Raw genomic sequence first — 9,116 nt, forward strand, 5'->3', positions numbered from 1 at the left:
GTCCTCCTTGATTCCTCCTTCTCACCACCTGCTTCTCACCACCCTAATGAATCCAATAGGAAATGCTGCAAAGTCCATCTGTGAATATCTCCAGCGCCAATCACTTCCTATTTTCTTCCCTCCTCACACTCCGACGTACAGTCCACATCCCCCTCCTTGGACACTGCACTGGTTTCCTACAGTTTCCCTACTGGTCCCTCACCCTGTGCCTCTCGATTCTGCACAGCAGCAAACAGATGCTGCTGAAGAAACATCAGTCATGTTGATCTGTTCATTCTTCAAATTCCACATCTCAGAGAAAACTCAAAACCATTCTAATCTTTTTTTTTTTTAGATTTTATTTATTTATTTGACAGAGAGAGAGAGAGAGAGAGAGAGAGAGAGACAGACATCAAGAGAGGGAATATAAGCAGGGGGAGTGGGAGAGGGAGAAGCATGCTCCCCACTGAGCAGGGAGCCCGATGTGGGGCTCAATCCCAGGACCTTGGGATTATGACCTGAGCCAAAGACAGAAGAAGAGCCAAAGACTGAGCCACCCAGGTGCCCCCAAACCATTCTAATCTTGAGGCTTGGACCTCTGACCTCATCTCATCTGCTCTCTGCTGCAGCCACGGTGGCCTCCTCACCCTTCCTTGACACAGGACTCCCTCCTGCCCTAATGTGTGTGCACTGGGGTTCCCTGCCTGGAAAGAACCCCCCCCTCCAGACCTCCTCTTGCAAAATTTCTTCATGTCCTTAAAATCTCTCAGAGGTCACTTTCTCAGTGAGGCTCTCCTGATCGCTGGAGTAAAGGAGCCATCGTCCCTGTCCCAGCACAGGTACTCTCTGGATTTCCTTCTTCACAGCTCCTGCCAACTTCCAATTTAAACACTTCCCTTATTACTGCATTTACACAATACACAGTTCACCTCTGAATGATACTCGTTTGCACGGTGCCTGTGCACCTGTATGCAGACTTTTTTTACGGTAAGTACTGTCCGTGTACTTCCTCTTCCTTATGACTTCTACTATTTTCTCTACCTTCATTCATTGTAAGAACACAATATATACTACATGTAAATACGAATGTGTTAAGTGACACTTCATGTTATCAGAGAGGCTTCCTGTCTCCAGTAGACTATTAGTTCTTATGTTTTGAGGGAGTCAAAAACTATATTTGCATTTTTGGCTTCATGAGAGGGTCATTGCCCCGATCCCCACATTGTCCGAGGGTCAAGTGTAATCTGCCCCTTACACTGTCTTCTCCACAAGACCAGCCCATTTTCCCTCTTCTTGGTCTCACTGAGGTGTCCCAGATGTAAACATAGCGTGTCCTGTATGTGGCACACGACAGTTATTAGTTGAATGAATGAGTAGATAGAGGACTCCTTCTTCTAGATGCGCCTCAGGCACAGCTGTTCAGTGGCAGCTCCTGCCCTGTGCGCCCACCTCACCATCAGTGCTGCCCACTCCCCTCACAGGGCTGCCCTCCCCTCCCTCTATCTGCTCAGCCCCTCCCCCCCCACACCAGCTCTCCTGCACAGCACAGCACACAGAGTTCTCTCTCCAGAAACACTGTACTCAGGCTTTATGGGTCCTTTTCTCCAACCACATAGAAAGCTACATTAGACTCTGCTTTATAAATCCATGACCTTGGGTTAAAGCCAGCACTAGGAACATGAGAACTAAGGGCAAGGAGAGAGGGTAGGGCAGCAGGGAAGGTAGAAACTAACTGATGTTTAATAAGGATGAGAACCTCTTAGAATTCCCCTTCTCTCTACTTCCAGAATCCTAAGAATAATCTAGAAAACAGGTCTAGAGTGAGGGGAAGAAATGGTCATCTCTCTGTACTACAGAGACTCCTGTGTGCTGGGGACAACCTAGGGCTGTGGGAACACAGCCCAAAGGACACCTGCTGCTATAACTGACAGGGTCACCCAGAGAGAATGGGACAAGAACTGGTACACAAGAGCAAGAGCCGGCCTGATGCTCTACAAAAACAATGGAAAAAAAAAAAACAACAGCCTGAGGCAAGGCTGACCCAGGCACAGGACACTCTGGCTGCACAAGGGCCTATGGCAGGTGATGTCCAAGTCCCTGTGATCACAGGTCCTGGTAGATAAGTTTCCACATAAAGATACAGAGGAGAGAGATGACCCAGCAAGGATACAGAGGAGAGAGATGACCCAGCTGAGGGGTGAGCATGTCATGCCTGTGATGCACTGAGCACAGATTGGGCACTGACCCTGTCCCCGCTCAGCTCCTCACAGCCTACTCGTACCCCTACCTGCAACAGACTCAGCACAGCAAAAACACAGATTCTGGAAGGTTCTCGGTGTTTCCATTTATTTGCTCTCTCAACTTTAGAAATCTCTTTTATTACCTCATCAACCCCACATGCCAAGAATTAGGAAACACAAACTTGTATCTGGATTCTCATTTTCAATACAGAAGTAAAGTACGTCATTAGCATTCCACCCAACATGAAATAAAGACAAGGATCTAAAGCATATCAGAGAAGAGAAGGCAAATCAGTACAGGGGTTGGGCATTGTGGGCAGGGTGGGCAAATCGCCCCACATCCTCATATTAAGCCATAGGAACACAGACACATTCTGACACACCCTTTGCAGGAGTCAGGGGTTGTTGATGTCACCAAGTGGGAGTATGAACAAAATTTGCATCCTTCAGTCTCCACAGGGCAGCTGGTCTCACACTGTGAAAAAAAAAAATCATGTACAAATTTAGGTCATTCACATAAGTGCTGACCTTCTCAACAGCTCTCCAGATGCTCAAAGTGTCCCCAGTACCCAACCCCTCCCCACTTCAGGGTTCCAGGGTCTCACCTTTAGGAGCCATGAGAGACACATCAGAGCCCTGGGCACAGTCATCACCTAGGGGAGAAGAAACAGGATATGGTCAGAGCCTACAAAACAGAGGAGAAAAAGGAGGAGCTATGGGATGGGTGATCTCCCCATGGGGTCCTGTCTACACTACCTCAGGGTCTCAGAGATCACCCCTCCATACTTATGTGCAGCATGACAGTAGCCTGGTCCTTTTCCTCCTGTGGAAAGAAAATATCATGTCAGAGGCCTAGGACAAGGTGGGACCATGAGATCCTAGAAGAATTCCTAGTCCTAATTCAAAATGAAGTTCACAGAATTCTGACTGACCATCTAGGAAACATGAAGAAAGAGGAGTGGGACACCTGACTTGTCCTCAGCAGGGACCTTCCCCTCTGTCCTGTGACTGCTGGAAATCAGGTCCCCATCACCAGAATTAACAAGATGAATATGTGTCCTTCATTGTCACAAATGTTTGCTACACACTGAGTTTAGTGATCAGCTCCAGAGTGGGCAAGACCATATGTGAGGATGGTACTTCCCAGTAACAAGGCAGGACAGTCGCCTACCTAGGAAACCCCCAGAGGGTCAAGAAACTCAGATCCCTCCACTCCATTCCTACCTGAGTGCTTCTTCCTCCAGATCACAGCTCCAATCACTGCAATGACCACAAGGAGAGTCAGAGCAGCAATGATGCACATGATGGTGGGAAGAGGCGGCTCTGGAAAGGGAAGGGAAGGTGAGGCATCCAGAGCTCTGGTGATTGTCCTGACCCTGCTGAAGTTCTCCAGAAGGCCTTCTGCTTTCCCTGAGAAGAGTCTCTACTCCAAATCTTCCTTACCCCATCTCAAGGTGATGGGCTCAGGCAGCCCCTCATGCTGCACATGGCACGTTTATCTCTGCTCTGCTCCAGAAGGCACCACCACGGCCGCCCACTTCTGGAAGGTTCCATCTCCTGCAGGCCTGGTTTCCACAAGCTCTGTGTCCTGGATCTGGTCCTCCCCATCCCGCTGCCAGGTCAGGGTGATCTCTGCAGGGTAGAAGCCCAGAGCCCAACACCTCAGGGTGACAATACGGTCAGAGATGGGGTGGTGTGTCACTTGTGTGTTGGGGGGTTCTGAGGAGGAATAATCAGAAAACCCACACTTGGGTTTACCTTTATAGGCCACTGAAACGGCATTCATGTGACCATCCTGAGGTGGACCCAGCAATTTCACCAGATGGAAGAAGTTCAAAGCCCAATCACCAACCTAACCTTTGGGATTTCCTAATCCAAGGGTTCTGGAATCAGGGACAGAGCCTAGGGTAGGAGGCTGTAGGTCTAAGGGGAAAGTACACTAATGATCCTGACTGCAATGGAGGGTGAGTAAGTCAGAAAACCTTGAGTCGGAACTCAAAGATGTTCTCATTGGAGAACAAGGCCTTGAGAGGTTAAGTCATGGTTCCCAAGGTGGCTGCCAGGGTCAAAGGGAACCGATGATGGGTTATTACAGGGATGGTCTCCACCTGCCTCCTGGGAGAGACTGGATTCCTCAGTTGTCTTTTAGAGAAAAGTGGCCCTCTGGGTGAGTCACTCTCTAGTAGGAACCTGAACACCCAGGCGGACCTCCCTCTCCCCACCCGTGGGAAGGCGGTGTTCTGACTTGAGTCCATTTTCCCTTCCTGGTGGGAAGCCAGCCCCAGGGGAGGGGAGATCAGGGAGGCCCCGCGGCCACTGGTACCTGTGCGCAGCAGCGTCTCTTTCCCGTTCTCCAGGTAACTGCGGAGCCACTCCACGCACGTGACCTCCAGGTAGTCCCTCTCAGGCTCTGCCACACGGCCGTCTCCAACTTGCGCCGGGAGATCTGTGCCGCCCTGTCCGCCGCGGTCCAGGAGCGCAGGTCCTCGTTCAGGGCGAGGTAATCCTCGCCGTCGTAGGCCACCTGACGGTACCCGCGGAGGAGGCGCCCGTCGGGACCCACGTCACAGCCGTCTGGATGGTGTGAGACCCTGGCCCCGCCCCGACAGACAGGGGGTTAAGTCCAAACAGAAAGTAAAACCGCCTAAAAGTTCCCGCGGGTTCTTCGGGCTTAGGATGGGGGTGGGGGGTTCAGGAGGGGTCCCTCAGACTCGGGGTGACGCTCAGACACGGATACTCGGAGAATGGGGGTCGTGACCTGGACCCAGGCCCTGTCGCTCACCGGCCTCGCTCTGGTTGTAGTAGCCCCGCAGGGTGTTCAGGTTCGCTCGGTAAGTCTGTGCGGCGTCCTTGATCCCCAGCGTGTTCCGGTCCCAATACTCTGGCCCCTCCTACTCCATCCGCGGCGTCCGCTGCTCCTACCTCCGACTGGCAGAGTCGCTGTCAAAGCGCACGAACTGCGTGTCGACTACGTAGCCGACTGCGATGAAGCGGGGCTCCCCGGGGCCGGGCCGGGACACCGCGGTGTGGAAATACCTCAGGGAGTGGGAGCCTGCGGGCGCGGAGGGGCTGAGACCCCGCCCGACCCTCCTCCCAGCTCAGGGTCCGGGGGCACCGAGAGGGGGAGAGCAGGGCGCTGGCGGGGAGGGACGGGGGAGCACAGGCCCAGGAGGGGCCGGGGGCGGCTGGGGGTCCAGGGCGGGGGCGGCAGAGAGGCGCCTTCCCCGGGGGTCCCTCGCTCCCGCCCCGCAGAGCCCTTTCCTCCCGCCCCGCACTCACCCGCCCAGGTCTCGGTCACGGCTAGGGCCCCCGACAGCAGCAGGAGGAGAGTTTGGGACCGCATGGTCCAGACCCTCAGGGTCTGAGGAGTAACTGCGTCGGTGAGGACTTCAGAACCCGGAACCGGTGTTCCGATGATTGGCTTCGCCGGAAACCCGACACCCAATGAGAGTGCGAACTGGGACCGCGTCACAAGTATCCAGGCAGGAGGAGGTGACACTGGTTGTGAGAGGGAGAAGTGAAACTGGCGGAGATGGGGACTCCCCAGCACAGGGTTTCCTGGCCCCAGATAGGGCCTTGGGGCCTGGGACCTTGAGAAGCAGGTACAGGGACCTGGGCCTTTACCTTGACCCCTCACGTACTGCACGGGGTGCTCTCTGTCATATTGTCTCCTTATGTCGTGGCCCAGGAGCTGTGTGAGTTACTGATTCTGAAACATTTTGTTAGAAGGATATCTATACAGTCTCACAGATTACTGAGGACCCCAACGATAATTTTCTGAATGTAGTTTATAGCTATCAATATTGATCATAGTAGGACCTATTTAAAAAATTTACTGGGGCGCATGTGTGGCTCAGGTAAGCTAGCAACTCCTGATTTCAGGTGGTGAGATCAAGCTGCACCTCGGTTTCAGTGCTGACCTTCGAACCTGCTTACGATTCTCTCTCCTCAAAAAAAAAAAAAAAAAAGATTCTCTCTCCTCCCTCTGCCTGTCTCTGCTCACTGTCTCCCTAAAAAAGTGAAAAATAAAAAAAGATTAATTCATTTAGAATCATATTAATAACCCATGGCGTGAAAACAGCAATACTGTTTTTATGAGAAATAATTAGTTCCCCAAATCAATAGGGTAGTGAGAAGAGTTGATTTTGTTACACTTTGCATTTTTTTTTTTAAAGATTTTATTTATTTATTTGACAGAGAGAGATCACAAGTAGACAGAGAGGCAGGCAGAGAGAAGGAGGGAAGCAGGCTCCCTGCCGAGCAGAGAGCCCGATGCAGGACTCGATCCCAGGACCCTGAGATCATGACCTGAGCCGAAGGCAGCGGCTTAACCCACTGAGCCACCCAGGCGCCCTACACTTTGCATTTTTGCACGTCTTTCTTAGTGCCTCATAGACACCACTAGATGTTCAGATTTGCTTCTGCATTTATTGGATTGTTTTGGGTGAAGTATATGAAAAGCCTTTACAGCCTTGCACAAGTATGGGAGAATAGTAGGTTTCATAACCTTTTCAGATATTCAATTTTGATATTATATTCAAACTGCACAAGTTGTACTTTCTCTAAGGTTTTTGGTGAAGTGGCCCCTAAGAAGTATCATTGACTATTTCCTTTTCTGTTACATTAAAATCCACATCTTGTCCACTGAAGGGATCTTGTACTAATGCATGATTTATTTATTTATTTATTAAAAGATATTATTTATTTATTTGACAGAGATCATAAGTAGGCAGAGAGGCAGGCAGAGAGAGGAGGAAGCAGGTTCCCTGCTGAGCAGAGAGCCTGATGCGGGCTCGATTCCAGGACCCTGAGATCATGACCCAAGCCGAAGGCAGAGGCTTTAACCCATTGAGCCACCCAGGTGCTCAATGCATGATTTTTTTTTTTAAAGATTTTTAAATTTATTATTTATTTGACAGACAGAGATCACAAGTAGGCAGAGAGAGAGGAGGAAGCAGGCTCCCTGCGGAGCAGAGAGCCCGATGCGGGGCTCGATCCCAGGACTCTGGGATCATGACCTGAGCCCAAGGCAGAGGCTTTAACCCACTGAGCCACCCAGGCGCCCCTGCATGATTTTTTTTTAAAGTAGTGTGTTGTTTCACTAAATTACAAAGGTGTTCCAGTGTTGATGAGACTGAAAAGAATTGTTAAAATGTCACATTTCTTTTAATATTACCACAAATCCCAACAGAAAAGTTTGTTAGTAGTGAGAATCTATCAAGTTTGTTGGTGGATCACAGGTTTTCCAAAATTGAGAGCTTGCATTTGATCAGGGCAGCAAGTACTCTCAGCTGTCCTGTGTGAATTGACTCATGAAGATACATTCCTCTTCATTTTCCAGAAACTGCCTGTCGAATTGCCTAGTTCGAATAATCCAAGTTTCTATGTCATCCATTCCTTCAGGTAAAAATGGCATTGTGTAAAGAAGAAAGAAAAAAGAGGCCAGTTAACCAGATAAGTTCATACAAATTTCATACAAATTATTTACCTTAGAGCTTAGGGATGTGGCAGAAGTGCTGCTGTCCAGCTCACATATCATGTAAGACATGTTTAAAAATGGATTTGAGAATAATTTAGTAAAGATAATTTTTGATGATTCAACTGGGGTGTTTAATGTGATGTTAGCTTCTTTTTGTTTTCCATTGAGTCGTTCTATTTGTATGTACGTATTACATCCCTAGAAAAAGAATCCCAGGATTTTCCCTCATGTATACTTTGTCTTGCTTCTCATGGTCTATGATGCCAGCTGAGGTTTTCAGGACAATGAAACCAAATGAGAGGGAAGGGAACATTCTTCTGCCATTTTGGTAGATCTTTGAGTTGTACATCAAATCTGGGGCTCACCACTCCACGTGTTTAACTTGTCCCCGAGGTTCACAGCAATGTTTCCAGCTTGGTGATCATCAGTGTTTTCAAATTCCCAATGTAACCCTGGCTTCGTCATCACAGTTAGAGATGGGATGATGACTTTGGAGCATGGACTAATATGACCTGCCTTTGCCTCTCCTCTAGGCACTGTGACTGATCTTAAGAGCATCTGCCAAGATATTTATGTGACCATTATGGCAACCAGGAAATATGACACAAAGAGTGGTTTTGTTTTTTTATGGAAGTAAGGTGTGGTAAAGAATAACCAGTATTTCCCTCTGGACCCATCATCTCCATTTTTGCTAAGTTTTACCTCACTGTGAATGTCAATATGGTGAAAATGTCTAAGTAATGTAAAGAAAATAGTTTTAGCCTCATGGATTCCGTGAAAGGGCCTCAGTGTTCCCCAGACCACACTTTGAGAACAGCTGCTCTGAATAACCCTGGGAGAGTCTCCCACTGGTCCTGCCCTGGTCTACTCCTCACTCAGCAGAATCCCTTTCCCTGAGCTGCACTTCCTGCCTCTGAAAACCCAGCTCTGACTAGCCCCTGACTAGCCCCTGAGTGCATCTAGAAGAGACCTCACCTCCTGGAAATGTGATGGCAGAGAGGGTCCCCAGTCTGGGAAGGGAGGTGGAGGGACAGGGATTTCCCTTTTGTAACTGTGGACAGTTTGCCCCTGAAGGGACCAGACCCAGGCATAACTGACTTTGATTTTGTGACCCACCAGCTTCATGTGTATTCACATCCCAGACAGAAATCTGATGTCATCTGTAAGAGAAATCATGTTGGTCTTTTCACTTTACATGTGTCTCATGCATCTGACTTGAGACCCATAAAGCATGAAGCACAGCACCTTCTAATACAACAGTCTGTGCAGAAGGAAATGTTCTGTATCTGCGCTGTCCAGTATGGTGGACACAGGATGCATGTGGTTCCCGAGATGCAGGTGGCACTTGAAACGGGGCTGTTGTGCTGAGCAGTTGCATTTTTAATTGTTTTAAATTAGTAACCATAGGCGACTGATAG

At 49.3% G+C, this 9,116-nt stretch overlaps 1 pseudogene; it reads right to left on the reverse strand.

Annotated features, from left to right (window-relative positions):
• Window positions 1–2,601: 2,601 nt before the first annotated feature.
• On the reverse strand, window positions 2,602–5,811 carry LOC125101814 (DLA class I histocompatibility antigen, A9/A9 alpha chain-like; annotated as a pseudogene).
• Window positions 5,812–9,116: the final 3,305 nt, after the last annotated feature.

The sequence above is a fragment of the Lutra lutra genome, chromosome 6, assembly GCF_902655055.1.
Source record: "Lutra lutra chromosome 6, mLutLut1.2, whole genome shotgun sequence".
NCBI classification, from domain to species: domain Eukaryota; kingdom Metazoa; phylum Chordata; class Mammalia; order Carnivora; family Mustelidae; genus Lutra; species Lutra lutra.